Genomic DNA, 16,572 nt, shown 5'->3' with positions numbered 1-16,572 from the left:
TAACGCGGTTCGTTCATGAGAGCGACATCTAGCGAAGAAATTCATAGTAATTCTCGACCTGTGAATGGTCACGGTGGAATGGTAACTTTCAAACTGTAAATGCATGAAATGTGATGGCACCTCATAATTGAATACACAAATGATGCATCTTAATACTCGATGTTATTTTGAATTGTTAGCGTGGACATTGTGCAATGTTGCTGTTAACGCCAACGCATCATTTCACTATATAAAAAAAAAAAATTCTGACAAGCACAATGAAATGTCCAACAACCGCTGTGTAATTCAACAGATAAAATGTAAAAACTCAACATTCTGAATAGAACTTTCATCACAATCAATGTGATTCAACATGTTAAATTGAAACTCTCAACATATGACATTACAATTTCAACAACGCCGTGTAATTCAACAAATGAAATCTAAATACTCAATATATGAAATGTAACTTTCAACATAAACTCTTTGAACTAATACGTAAATTAGGAATTCTCGACGTATGACATTGAAATTCCATCCACCGCTGTGTAATTCAAACGCCACAATCTAAATCCTGTTCATATAAAATATTACTTTCAACCACTACTGTTTAATTCAACAGATACAATCTCAAATCTCGACCTAGAAAATGCAACTTTAAGGACAAGCATATTTGATACAACACGTAAAATTGGAATTCTGGACAAATGACATTAAAATTCCAACGGCAACGTTCTGATTGGACAAGCTTTTGTCCCCTATTGCACCTGATAATTGTCCTTAGTACAGAACTCCAGTCCTGAGTCTCAAGTAGTTCCATTCATAGTCCAGTACTCCAGGCTCGAGTCACAAGTGATAGGCTTTACTTCAGTGCTCTAGTTTCGAATCACACGTGACTACATTCATAGCCCTTAACACAGTACTCCATTCACTGGTGACTAAGTCCATTTCAGAGTCACAGGTGACTACATTCGTAGTCCTTACTTTAGTACTCCAGTTTCGAGTCACAAGTGACTATTCATAGTCCTTACCATAGCATTCCATTCTCTAGTATCAAGTAATTTCATTCACAATTCATTAGTTCATTCTTAGAGACTCAACATTTACTTTTCGTCTATAGGGGGACGGGGTTCTTTCCAGCCAGAATATTATTTTCTTTCTTCACCTCAATATTATAATTTGTCAATGTATTTGAGGGCCGGTAATGTTTGTAAATAACAATCTCAAGCCTCCGCCATCACCTCTCACCAAACAGTCAGACTAACACAGAACCTTATAATGCATTTTTAAAAATCCCAATCATCATTTGATTTTCATATTATTGGATAAATATCTAACTCTTTCTTTTTAGGTGAATAATTCTGTTACATACATAATACATCAGACCCCCTTAATGATAGATTCCTGTAACAATAGTTTTACTATCCATCAACCGCTCCGGTGGCCTAGTGGTTAGAGCGTCCCACCTCGGATGCGGGATGTCGTGGGTTCGATCCCCGGCCGAGTCATACCAAAGATTTACAAAAAATGGTAATAACAGCTGCCTGGCTTGGCGCCCAGCATCAAGAGGTTAGTGTTAGGACTGGTCGGCCTGGTGTCAGGATAATGAGACTGGTGGGACATCGTGCTACATGTCTGCGGCATGCTGCCCCAGTGCAAGACACCACTACAAACTGCCACACTGCAGACATCGTAGCGATATGACTGAAAATACGTTAAAAATCCAAATCACACACACACACACACACACACACACACACACACACACACACCATCCATTGCCTATTTGTTTCTGGTGGAATCTGGTTTAACTGGCTACCAAGATAAATAAATTGAATAAACTATTACTTGACCACTGACGATCTGTTTGTGTATCGAATATTGATACAGAACTGATTATTGGTAAATACGTATAGACTTGCATATTGATCAGTGATAAATAGGTATAGACAGGCATACTGATCACTGATATACACGTATAGACAGACACAGCGACCTTTAAGAGACACATATAGACAGACATATTGATCATTGATAAACAGGTATAGACAGGCATACTGATCACTGATAGAGAGGCATATCGATCTTTAATAAACAGGTATAGACTGGCATGGTGATCGCTGATAAACATCCATGTACAGGCATAGTGTTAAATGATAAATACGTATAGACAGGCATACTGACTACTGATAAACACGTACAGACAGGCATGGTGATCACTGATAAACACGCATTGACTGGCATATTGTTAAATGATAAACACGTATAGACAGGCATAATGTTAAATGATAAACACGTATAGACAGGCATAATGACTGCTGATAAACACGCATAGACAGGCATGGTGTTTAATGATAAACACGTATAGACAGGCGTAGTGTTAAATTATAAACACGCATAGACAGGCATGGTGTTAAATGATAAACACGTATAGACAGGCATAGTGATCACTGATAAACATGTATGGACAGGTATACTGACTGCCGATAAACACGCATAAACAGGCATGGTGTTTAATGATAAACTCATACAAATATGCATATTGATCTTAAATAAACAGGTATCGACAGGCATACAGATCACTGATAAACACGTAAAGACAGGCATATTCATCATTGATGCACACATGTAGACAGGCGTACAGATCACTGATAAACACGTAAAGACAGGCATATTCATCATTGATGCACACATGTAGACAGGCATACAGATCACTGATAAACACGTAAAGACAGGCATACAGATCACTGATGCGCACATGTAGACAGGCATAGAGATCACTGATAAACACGTAAAGACAGGCATATTCATCACTGATGCACACATGTAGACAGGTATACAGATCACTGATGCGTACATGTAGACAGGCATACAGATCACTGATGCGCACATGTAGACAGGCATACAGATCACTGATGCGCACATGTAGACAGGCATACAGATCACTGATGCACACATGTAGACAGCATACAGATCACTGATGCGCACATGTAGATAGGCATACAGATCACTGATGCGCACATGTAGACAGGCATACAGATCACTGATGCACACATATAGACAAACATACAGATCAATGATGCGCACATGTAGACAGGCATATTGATCACTGATAAACAAGCATAAAAAGGCATAGTGATCTTAAATAAATAGGTATCGACATGCATTGTGATCACTGATAAACACGTATTGGTTGTTGTTGTTGTTGTAGGGTTTAACGCCATTTTTCAGCACACGATAGGCTATACATGGCGGCCAGCATTAATGGTGGAGGAAGAACCCGGGAGAACCCAGGAAAGATCCAGCGAACCACGAGAAGCTACTGGCAAGCTTTCTCACATACCCACGTTGGCTGAATCCAAGACTCAACCCACGCAGACAGAGGTGAGATGGCAGTGATCCGTAACGGAGAACGCTTTAGACCACTCGGCCACGCGGGGCCCCTAACACGTATTGGCAGGCATTGTGAATGCTGATAAACACATATAGACAGGCACAATGATTTTTTTAAACACGTATTGACAGGGATAGTGATTTCTGATAAACATTGATAGTGGTCTTTAAAAATCAGATATAGACAGGGAAGGTGATCACTGATCAACACGTATAGACAGGCCTAGTGAGATACAACATTATATGTTATTTACAAGATACAAATAACTTATTTTACATTTATTCTACAAGATACACATAAGTTATTTAACATTTATGTATTCCTGTCATTCTTTCATTGCTCGGGCCCCCGAATGGCCGAGTGGTCTAAAGTGCTTACCATTCCTGTTAATTGCCATCTCACCTCTGTCAGCGTGGGTCGAGTCTCAGGCTCGGCTAACGTGTGTACGTGAAAAAGCTTGCCAGAAGCTTCTCGTTGGTCGGTGGTTCTTCCCAGAGTTTTTCCAGGTTCTTCCTCATTGGTCGCCATGTTTAGCCTATCTTATGCTGAAAAATGGCGTTAAACCCTACAACAACATCAACGACAACAAAAACTTTCTTCGCCCTATTTCCCTCTCAACTCATACCAATCCAGATGTTACGGTTCACATAATATAATGTTCCCAATTTATATCACATAATCTAACGTCCAGCCCCATGTGGTCAGTAGACGAGGTCACCAAACGTATGTTGACGAAAATACATGGCCAAATTGTTTTCATGTTAATCTTTTAGTTACCCTGTCAACTTAGCTTTCTGCTTCACTATACAATATTCTCCTCTGTTCACATTTCTAACACAGACTATATGTGCAATGACTTTGTAATTCTTATCCAAAAGTTAAGTCGTTAATACTCAAAAGACGAACGCATGCCTCAAAACTGAGAGAGAGAGAGAGAGAGAGAGAGAGAGAGAGAGAGAGAGAGTGTGTGTGGTTTGGATTTTTAACGTAGCTTTAACGATATTTCAGTCATATCGCTACGATGTCTGCAGTGTGACAGTTTATAGTGATGTCTAGCACTGGGGCATCATGCCGCAGACATATATTATCCTTACACCAGGCCGACCAGTTCCAACACTAACATCCTAATGCTGAGCGCTAAGCGAGGCAGCTGCCAGTACCAAATTTGTAAGTCTTTGGTATGACTCTGCCGGGGATCGTACCCACGACCTCCCGCATCCGAGGCGGGATATATATATATATATATATATATATATATATATATATATATATATATATATATATATATATATAATATGTGTATGAACTCAGGGGTTGACCGCTGTGTCCTCTGCAGAGTGTTGATGAAATAAGTGTACATATCTGAACAGGATGTTTGTTGACCGCTTGCAACGCAAGACAGGAGACTGTCAAATGTGAGTCATTGGCTATATTATTATAGACGCATGAGTGGTGACCTCAACTACTGACCACGGTAATTGATTAATGAATGACTTTAACTTTCTGACAGAGGACATTAAATGTATGAATGTACAAAGAAAAGAGATTCTAGACTTGTACGTGCTTACTGTGAGATAAACTCCGTGAGTCATGATTAATGGTGTATGGACGATAAGGGGTGAGAGAATAATGTCAACCAAATGGGTGGGGTTGGGATAGGATGACTCATGGAAATTGACCATGACTGGAAGTGCTGGAAGTGCTGTAAGCTGTTGCCATTGCATGCTGAAAACGCGCGTGTTGTCTCATAAGCTAACAATGAAAACTTTGGGAGCAATCAGTAGATATTAACATTCAATCCATCAATTTCTGACCATATCAAAGGTTATGTGTCATGAATAGGGCGTAGCTCAGGAGGGGATTGGATATTTTTCTTTTGATAACAGTGCCATCCACATATATTTAACAATATAAATCTGTCTGTAGGGTCTTTCCCTAACCACATCTCATAAACCGTGGAGTAGAAATTTGCAAAACTTTGTAGCTATGTTACCGTTGGGTAATTTTATGTACAGTAATAGGGATATCACTCTTGGCTCCAACCCCTGGGGTCACCGGGTGGGAATCAAAGTTAAGATACATATACATTGCAATTGCAATGACATTTTTGGATATTTTCTTTCCATTCCTTCAATATGCAGCCATAGTAGCGCTCATCTTTTTGGTGTAGGTATGAGTAGGGGGTTGGGGTTATGGCGGAAGAGGTTTAGAATATGCAGCAAAAATTGCATAGTGATTAGGGATGGCGAGTAACTGCAGTTAGTAAATTTGTATTGGCCTTTTGTTTCAAAATTTTTAAAATAAAATAAATATTGAATTTTTAATTTTAAAAAAATAACAATAGTGTTGACGCTTTGTATGAACGGATGCTTACGGGATAAAATATTTTGGCCACTTTACTGCGGTCATCCAATCCTCAAAGGCGAGATTGCTAATTGGGATAAAAATGTATGGTCATGCTATAAAGGAAGGGTTAGGTGACTAGGTTATACAGAAAGGGTGATTTAACAAAGTTTAATTTTATTTAGGTTTAAATTATTCACGTTTGCTAGTTTTTTTTTATATACATACATTTCATTTGTTAAATTGTCCAAGGTACGTGTGTCGGGAAGTGAGGGAAACAAAAAGACAGAGATTCGATTTCATAGAAAGGAAGAGAGTCGAGAAGGCATAACGGAAAAAATATTTCCCTACCTGTATTGCGCAGTGGAAAAGAGTGCAGTCTACAAACAAGACGGTTGATGACCCGAAGAGAGAGAGAGAGAGAGAGAGAGAGAGAGAGACCTATGACCAACAGTGATTTGGAAAAGACCGAAGTAACCAGGTTATGCTGACATGCCGGCAATTTGAATTCGGCCATTCAATCGGTTTCATGATGAAATTTGTTTTATCGGTATAACACAATGGCTAAATGAATTTCGCGTAAATGTTTTAAACTTTGCTTCAGAGAGAAAGTTTATCATTTAAATGCCATCCTCAATTTGATTTTGTTCACGTAATGGATGAAATTGTTATATTTTACTTGCGGGGTGCCGTGTTGTTTATTTTATATCCCAGCTCAGATCTAAATTTTTCCATCCATTAATGTAAATTGTATTTTATTGTTTACTGGATCCGGACAAAACCCCAGATAACAATTAGCAAAGCATCACAAGTAGTCCAGTCACATCCCACCTCTGACACACACACACACTGTCTGGTGAAATGATCATTCTTGTTTACACTATGAAGCACTTGCATGTAATCGTCATGTAATGTTGTTGTTGTTGTTGTAGGGTTTAACGCCATTTTTCATCACAAGATAGGCTATACATGGCGGCCAGTATAAATAGTGGAGGAAGAACCCGGAAAGAACCACCGACCCATGAGAAGCTACTGGCAAGCTTTCTCACATAATCACATTAGCCGAATCCGAGACTCGAACTCACGCAGAGAGAGGTGAGATGGCATTGATCCGTAACGGTGAGCGCTTTAGACCACTCGGCCACCCCATGTAATATTGTTAAATCCAAATAATCAGCACATTTTCTAAATTAACAATGGTAACGCACATGTGCTGTTATTTTTTTAAATTATTGAAGGCTATGTGCACGCTCGCTCAGTTTTTATTTGTTTATCAATAGTAAAGACACCTTGATATATATACTTGATAAGTAGATGATTATCAAAGAAATGAATTATTACATAGAGATGATGGAATAAATAATGAAAATAAAGCAAGAAGATAAAGATAAATAAAATTAAGAAAAATTAAGAAATCAATTAGCCAACACTTAATTCAATTAATTAATTAGAAGCATAACACTTAACAGAGAAACAATTTGTATGTTTGATTAAATACATTCATATGCGCTTATTATTTGCTACAGAAAATACATGAAGAGCTATGCGCGCTCTTTGTCACGATTGCGCGTATAATTCACGTTGAAAGTATGTTCAGAAGATAATGCTGTGACTGATTATAAAACAAGAAGAATACAATATATCATAATTTAATAGTTTAAAACCAGGCCTCAGTATATCTAAAAGCCTCACGTCCTGCAGAGAGGTTGATACCTCAAGACTCGCCGTAAGGTAATTTGAATCACATTGTTGTTTTCTGCATCATTTTCAAACCTCAACCAAATGAAACAGTTGCAGTAACATAATAACAAAATTCTTACCGCACCCATCCCCCACCCCACTTGCAAAACTTAATTATGTGCCCCTTCCAAATCAAAGAATGTTGTTGTATGGAAATTTACACCCCACCAAATCCTAGCTCCAGCCCACTCAATTATGTGCTTTCGTCATAATAAAAGAAAGTTGTTTTATGGAGATTTTGCCCCCCCCCCAGGAGTTGCAGGTTTGCTTGGGCCGTTGCTACGCCACTGTTGTCAATAGCCAAAATAACTCACACAAGATGGCCACCCATAAATTAAAAATATAATTTTAGCGACTCCGCTGAACTGCCCCCAAAATACTGCTTATAGCTAACTCAGTTACAAAATCTTTCATGATATCGAATATATTGTTCAAGATGGCGATGTACAAGTGGTGTCCGTAATTTTACTGTAAGTAATCTTTGTTGATAACGATGACGTGCACAGTCAATACAGTTTAATTTGTCAGCTTGTCTCGTCTAAGCGGCTTATGTTTCTTCAACAACCCTGAGCGATTGATGGATTTGCCTGAAACATAAAGCTACACCCAAAATATCTGAAGTGATTTTTTTTTAATGGTATGTAAGTACTGATGATATTTTACGGAAATATAACAAAGAGGAGGCATGCAGTTGTGAGGTTGCCATGCAATTGTGAAGTTGTGATGCAAATATGAAGTTGAGATATTTATGTGGCCATTTATTGATTATAGGAAACTTATTTATAAAGTCTTGGCGAGTTATGAAAACTTCCAGTTGACAAATATTATTGTCGATAAGTCCATGAAAATAAAAGGAAAACAAGTGTTGGATTCGCTCGGTAAGGTTACCGTTTTGCATATTACACATGGTTTGTACAATCTCGTTCGTGCGTGCATGTGCGTGTGTGCGGGCGGGCGCACGACTGTGTGTGTGTGTGTGTGTGTGAATGAAAATATTTCTTAGATATTATTACGACTATATGAAACAGTTACAGTTTTTGGTTTTCAACGTGTCGATACTTTCATTGAATATCATTGTTACCATATTCAAGTACCACACAATTTTCCACTGATATACCGATATAAAATCTCTACATTTCAGCTGGATTAATGGTATTAAGCAAAGACGTGTTTTGTCATGTCTTTCATTGGAAGTAGACAACAGAAGAAATACAACTTGTTTCAATTTATCCTCTAGTTTCATTCAATATGAAGCTATTCATTTAAAAATCATTTTTTTTAAAAATTTAACTCATTGCTGAATACTCAGGGACTAAGAGGGGCAATATAGACACAGAGGGCTTGACATATCTATTTATTATTATCTCTTCTTATGGTTGGTAAAATGATAAAATACGTTATAAATCTAATTTAGGTACACTTTATTCAAACGGACAGTCGTTATACACGAACAAATATCTTAAGCTGTCTTCTCTTTTTCTATATACTTGTCCTACTATGTATTTCAAGAACTGTATAAACATTATATATAATTGCTGCTATATTTCAGAATATTTGAGTATTGACACAGCCCTTGGGTATAAACACAGGCGGAAGAGGGAATCGAACAATCTTTTCAAGGTTGACTCATTACTGATAGTTGACTTTTCTCTTTTTGAACGGTAAGTTATTTATTTATTTATATGCTAAAATTATTCGTATTACCACAGATCTTCTTGCTCTCAAAGAACTATTATTTTTCACTTGTTTTCATTTGTGGCTATATTTCTGCCTTCCAGAACAGTTACATTTGATAAAACATGTCGACGGTCGCTCTAACTGTCGTTAAATTCTTGTTAAATACATACATATCGATAAACATATCCCGTTATATAAATTTGCCAATAGCGTTTAGAAACTTGGAAAATCAGAAAAATAGGTCACAAAATCGAGATTGATTCGTTTTACAACTTTACTAGTGTATGTGAAATCTGATCTACCTGGAAAACTAATACATACACAAGTACATAGATTTATTTCCTCGTGAAAATTACAATTCTGTCAACGTTTAACGTCGTATTTCATTTGAACAAAAAGTAACATCGGTGCTTTAAACACAAATACCGACTACAATAGTAGTATTTCGAAACTGACTGACGAAATACTGACTAGGCGAAGTATTTGATACACGATTGACAATATCCTCCCATGCTAATACAGACACTATTGCTTTAAGAGTTTCTGAGGCCACTTTCTCAAATTCTGCGAGCACAAGACTCAAGCTGGAGATCAAAGTCTTTCTATTCTGACAGTTTATAATTTTAATACTAATCAAGTTTGAATCATACAACTTGTAGGATTGGTCTAAGGCAAGTATCTCTCCTAGACTAATGATTTTCACTGATTTAGACGTGCTCCTAAAATCGAATTTGATTGAGGTTCTTACACCGAGTTTCGTTTTTCCTGGTAATTAATTTTTATTATCTATCTATTTATACTTTCAAGACAGAGCGTGTTGCACGCAAATTATGTGCTGAGCCAACTAAAAGTTGCAAGCGTTATTTGATCGGAGTTTTCAAGGACTTACACAGATTTATGAAGCAAAATATTGTATACGTGGTTAGTTAGTACACCCATTTTCACTATTAATATCTATCATTTTAATAAAAGGTATATTTTTCTGCAGGGTGCTTTTTAAAAGTCAGCTTCCAATCCGCCTGCCGAATTTTCTGTAGACCTTTTGTATCTCGCGCTTAAAGCTACCGAACATTTGCTTCCACTCTCACGTCACTGCTCATACGGGTTGCTGCATTCCGTATTAGGGAAAATAGCACTGTAATTAAATGTAATTATAACACTTCATAGTATCGCTCATCCTTCTATAGTATCCAGGTGCAGTAGTTTTCGCTGTTTCCTGCATATCGTAGCTTATAATGCTAAATTATATATGCCGTCGTTTCTCTGAGAAGAATCATTAGTGCGTGTATGTCAGCTGCAATCGAGTGCAGCAGCAGAGAGGGCGAACAGACCAAGATCGAAAAAGCGTCGAAAAACTAAAAATAACCCTTCCTACGAACAAAGAAAAAAAAAACGTCGACACGAATTTAACCAAAAGCGTAGACACGAATTTAACCAAAAGCGTCGACACAAATTGAAGCAAAAATAAATCTTCCAAAGATTTCTCAAATTGGTGTTACTTTACCGTCATTATCTTCTTTTTTGTTCGTAGAATGGTTTATTTTACCACGTGGACACTTTATTGAGGTCGCGCCCTCTCTGCTGCTATCAATTTATCCAAATATTTTATCAAGACCCACACGATATCTTTTTCTTGGATCATGTAAATTTATCGTTATAAATCCATGTGCAACTTGAGCTCGTGAAAAGAAATTTCTAATCCATGTCACCACCACACCAAGTTTGATGAATATTTCGCAGTGTATGTGTGTCTACGCCATTAAACACAACTAAAATATTACAGTTATCTCTGATCACTTTCGGAATTTGTGTGTATCGTTGAGTAACATAAATGACATCTGTCTGCCACGAGAAAATATTCTGGCTGGATTGGATTGTACATCATCATACACAACTAAACTCTACGGACGGTGCTTCTTCGATATCTATTATAAAATTAATAATATTTTCACCGTCTTGCATTTTCGTTAAAGTCTTTAACCTCTGATCAGGTGCTTCATTAATTTTTTACCGTCGGCCGCGCGAATTATTAATTTTTTTGATTGTTATTAATTTTCATCGCAAAAATATGAAGGAAGTCCCATTTTCCTAATATTTATGGACTTCCCTCATCATAACGGGAAAATTAATTTTCACCGTCTTAAAGTCTTTAACCTCTGATCAGATGCTACCAAATATAATTTGTCCCATTTCAACCAATTGCGTCTTACCAGATCCAAATGGTCTTACCAAACATCATTGCGTGACATATATTATTAGTGTTCCTCAAACATCATAGCGGGGTCAGATTATTATTTTTAGAATGACCAGATTATTATTTTTAGAATGACCCGAGTGTTATTTGTCGGGTCAAAGGTCAAAATGAATCGCAGTCAAGGGTCAAAATAAATCGCCGCGATTCAGCGAACTGAGGTCCGATTGTTATTTTTGTCAGGTCAAGGGTCAAAATAAATCGCCACGGCGTATTGGTTAACGGTCCAAACATGTTTTGTGTGACCGCCATATCTTTTCACGAAAATTCGAGTCAAAGGTCGGATTGTTATTTAATTTTGGTCCGTATGTATGTGGAAACTAGCAGAAACATATAATATTATAGGAAATCTGCTAGTTTCCACATATATACAGATTAAAATTACTGATCTATAAACACAGATCTGCGGTTGACACAGGTCGGGTCAAAGGTCGGATTGTTTATTTAATCTGTATGTATGTTGAAACTAACAGAAACATAGGAAATCTGCTAGTTTCAACATACATACAGATTAAAATTACTGATCTGATTCATCGTAGCGGCTAAACGGTCCAAACATGTTTTGTGTGTTCAACAAACATCATTGCGTGTGGCGAAACTATCAGAAACATAATATTATAGAAATTCTGATAGTTTCGCCAGTCACCATAACAGGGTGGATTACTGATCTGAATGTTTTTTGACATCATTGCGTGTGGCGAAACTATCAGAAACATAATATTACAGGAAATCTGATAGTTTCGCCAGTCACCATAACAGGGTGGATTACTGATCTGATTCATCATATCTGCTGAACCAGCGATTAACGGTCCAAACATGATGCTTCAGCTGTTTTGTGTGTTCATCAATGATTGTAACATCATTACCACCAAAACAATCAGTGATATCTATGATTGTATTTTTCCATGTATCGTTGTTAATAAAATCCGATTCGGGCCAGCTGGGATAATGCAGCGTGTAATCACCCCGATTAGCGTGATTGGTATCGTTTGGTTTTAATTCGGCACCAAAACACTTGTAGATTGATTTTATTTTCTCAATGATGTTTTTTGCATCGTTGTTGTTTGTAATCGCGCCTCCGGAAAAATTACCGAGAAATGTCTTATAAATTTATTATATTTTTCCACGCAATTCAGATTGGTCATCGCTGAATTAATGTTAGTAATGAGTTTCTCACGATCGATTGTCAATGACGTCACTGATAGATCATCCGGTACAATGTCGGGCAACGAAAACATCTCAAGGACGTCTCGAATTATTATTAGTTTTTCTCGCGGTGAGATTTTATCTGATCTAAATGTCTCAGTTATCGCGTCTCCGTTGTTGTGTTTATCAACAATAATCCGTTGAGCGCGTGTCATCTGTGTTGATTTTTTATAGAGTCGTTCGATCTCATCCTCGTCGAGTTTGCTACAGTCGCATTGGAACAGATAATTTATGTATTTTAATTTTTTCTGATACGGCTCCAATCGTTCATTTGGTTTGTAATGATGATATTTCGGCATTCTACTGGTAGTGTTATTTTCGTCAGAATTGGTTTTATTTTCGCCAGAATCGGTTTTATTTTCGTTAGAATTGGTTTTATTTTCGTCAGAATTGGTTTTATTTTCGTCAGAATCGGTTTTATTTTTACCAACACATGAATTCTTTATTCTTGCACCAATTGACGTCTTAAGAAACACATCAACGGCAGGATCAGCGTTAATCTCATCACCAGAAGCTTTCTTCATGTTTTTTTTTTTTTGTTAACCAGATCTTATATTCATCTGGCTGAGTCTGGATTATTTCGTATCCAGTGTTCTTCATTGAATCAATCAACCTCGGAGTAAAATACATTTTCGAGTTATTTTCCTCAATAATATTAGTGATAAATGCGAATCCGAATGCAGTGTTAATCTCGCCTGGTGTCGGTGTTCTAAACAATTTTTCTTTTTCTGTCAAATTCTTCTCATTATCGATGATCGTCGCGATTATATCATCTCGAGTCAGATGTAGATTTTTACAACAACAACGATGCGTTGACGAATAATGAATCACATTTACACATCTAAATCGATGGAGAGCCTGTTTTGTTGCATCAACCAATCCAACCTCATACGAGAACACGAACAGAGTTTTGAATTTCTCATCGATGATACTAACACCTGCTTCAAGAGTATTATTGAAAATAACCACGTCGGTGTCGCTGAACGCTGTGTTAGTACTAGCGAAATCTTTCGCTTTTTCTTCAGTGTTGGTATTTGCGTGATAATACTTAACGCGATATTTGAAGTGTTGTAATTGCCTGGCTAAATTTTCCACGGAATAAGAACCATTAATTTTGTTGTGCGTGAATATTACCGCGCGATTCCCACCAGATAAATGATTCAGTAGATTAATGTAATTATCCTTATGTGACGGTTCTACAATAAACCTCTTACCGTGATCAGGCTGGTAATTATCAATAATAAATTTCATATCGTGTCGATTCAGTTTATCTCGAAACAGTACAAGATCGTCATTATTCGCGTCTGCGTCTGCAACTATTACTCGCGGTGCCATCATAATCAGCCCAGCGAACTTATTCCAGGTGTATCGATTGCAGTTTGAAAAGCACTGCCGCATTAATCCGTGTAGTTCATCAACGACAACCACGTCTGGTACGCCTCGCACACGTATCAATGATTCCCACTGCACGATGACTCTTCTGGACTTAGTAAATATAATATCGCCAGTGATATCCGAATAAGATTCAAATCCGTAATCTGATTTTATCTTTTGTGTGAAAGTTTTTCGATATGATAAACACAATACAGATTTATCTGGCTCGATTGACGAGATCGCCGCAACAGACTTTCCCATACCACATGCTGATCCATCGAGATAATCACCGCCAAAGCTCTTGCATCCTGAACCGCGTTCATGCAACGGCAGTGCAGTGTAAGAATAATCAGGTGTTTTATCGATAACGGTGCCGGGGTAAGTTTTTCTCTTGTACTTGATCGACATCAAATATCTTACATAATCAGGATCTCGTTGATGTTCCGGCAGAGTCTTTACAACAGCGTCAACGGCACTATTATTTGATCCTGAAAAGGAATCTCGTATTTGGTCACAGTAATCATTCTGGATTGTTATTTTTTCCGCTATCACGAGGACAAACGACAATAAAACCATCACTGTGTACATAAACGAGGCAATTGTCGCATTTATCTTCAGGATGATCATGAATATAATTCCAACCGTGACGACGCTGACATATTTTGCAATAATGTCCCGGTCGACGTTGGACAGTTAATCTATTCCTTAGTGACGCGGTAACGGTGATTAATTGATCTGACTCGCCTGTTAACGCGATTGATATTTTCTCGAGATCCTGCTGAGTTATCTCGTTGGAATAATCATTAAGATTATTTTCTTGCTGCGGCTTGTATTCGACCTCACGAGGTTGAATTGAGGTTGGACAAACTAACAAATCGCGCGGAGTGGTAATTTGACCCGAGATTAATCTTTTGCAGACCGAGTTTGGTTTGTTTGATCTGGTTCCTGCTAGCCTTATGCCGTGTAATCCAGCCTGACGATCAATCTTCCAGTGCGGGTTATCTTTCGCTGCTTGTTTTGTTAATTCTATCTGTGTATCGAATGATACAGGTTCAGATTTGCACATCACGTGATAGCCATGCGTCGTTGTGAACAAATAAACATAATCACGGTTGCAGTTACATAATCGCGAAAAATAATCAATGATCGTTATGTGATCAATTAATTCATCTGATTCTTTCAATGTTCCGTGGCAGTCAAACTTATTTTCGTGTTCTCGGTGTAGTTTATAAAACGAATCGATGTCGAAGATTGGATATCTCGACCTAAATCGCGGTATTATTTCTGTGACTGATGTCTGACCAATAAAATCATTGGCAACCTGTTCATAATCATTATCGGACGGAAATACATAAAATCTATCGAAATGTTGAATAATAATTCTTGGCAAATAATGATCATTAAAAGTATCAGATCGAATCGCACGAATTGCTGTCTCTTTACTTGCTGTTGATACAGATTTATCTAGCGTCGTTATCAAGAAAATATCATAATAATCTCGCAGCATAAAATAATTGGTCTCAGCTAGGACCTGACTATCTTCCTCGGTAACATTATCGAACAGATTTTTAATAATAAAATTCGGATCATTCTCGAGGCAGAAATATTTCTCATTTGAAGATTTGCCTGTAGATATAGTTTTACCACAGTTGTTTTTTTTTCTGTCATTAATATTAAGATATCCTTATCTCTAATTAGTTGATTTTAATCAACCAATTAGACAAATGAGAATATTAAAAATAAATGACCAAAAATAAATGTTCTTGGTTATTGCAAGGGTCATCAGAAACATGCGGAAAGTCCTGCCGAGGTGAATTTTGCAGTGAACATATAAAATTACTGCGAAAAAATAATTCCCGAGGACCTCAGCGATGTGTCTCTTGCAGCCGTGGAGTTCGCGGCAAGATTCCACTTTGTTCTGATTGCGGCTGATTTAGATACAGATGCCTCGTTGAGTATCGCACGAGGACAAACAAACCTATTCTAACGATCGAAGATTTCTTATCGTTGTAATTTTTTCTATTCAGATTTTTTTTGTAATTAGTGATCTGACCTTTGACCTGAGACCTGTAAGATAGTAATTTTAGTCTGAATATATGCGGAAACTTCCAGATTTCCTATAATTATATGTTCTCTGGAAGTTTCCGCATATATACAGACTAAAATTAAACAACAATCAGACGATTGTTGTAGTTTTTTATTGATTGACCTTTGACCCGACAATCGAATGATTGTTATAGCTTTTTTTATTGATTGACCGTTGACCTGACAATCGGATGATTGTTATAGTTTTTTTTATTGATTGACCTTTGACCCGACCTGTCTGTAGATCAGTAATTTTAGTCCGTATATATGCGGAAACTTCCAGAGAACATATAATTATAGGAAATCTGGAAGTTTCCGCATATATACAGAGTAAAATTAAGTAATACTCAGCGATTGTTGTAGTTATTTTTATTGATTGACCTTTGGCCTGTCATTGCGAGTGGGAAAACTAGCAGATTCCCTATAATTATTATTAATTCAGCTAGATTCCTCAGTCGATCCGGCCTTGTCATTGCGACTGGCGAAACTAGCAGATTTCCTATAATATTATATGTTTCTGATA

The 16,572-nt window shown here is 37.3% G+C and overlaps 1 protein-coding gene across 1 annotated transcript in view; it reads left to right on the top strand.

The window, feature by feature from the left end:
* Positions 1-16,572, top strand: part of LOC149779865 (uncharacterized) — a 116,359-nt gene that overhangs the window by 6,996 nt on the left and 92,791 nt on the right. The window contains exon 3 of the mRNA XM_089936280.1: positions 9,006-9,117. The gene's annotated coding sequence lies outside the window, so the exon portion shown is untranslated. The remainder of the gene's footprint in view (positions 1-9,005; positions 9,118-16,572) is intronic.

This window comes from Sinohyriopsis cumingii, chromosome 16 (assembly GCF_028554795.1).
Source record: "Sinohyriopsis cumingii isolate HCF-2022 chromosome 16, ASM2855479v2, whole genome shotgun sequence".
NCBI lineage: Eukaryota > Metazoa > Mollusca > Bivalvia > Unionida > Unionidae > Sinohyriopsis > Sinohyriopsis cumingii.
Note: the sequence above shows the minus strand (reverse complement) of the source record. Positions and strands in the feature narration are given on the sequence as shown.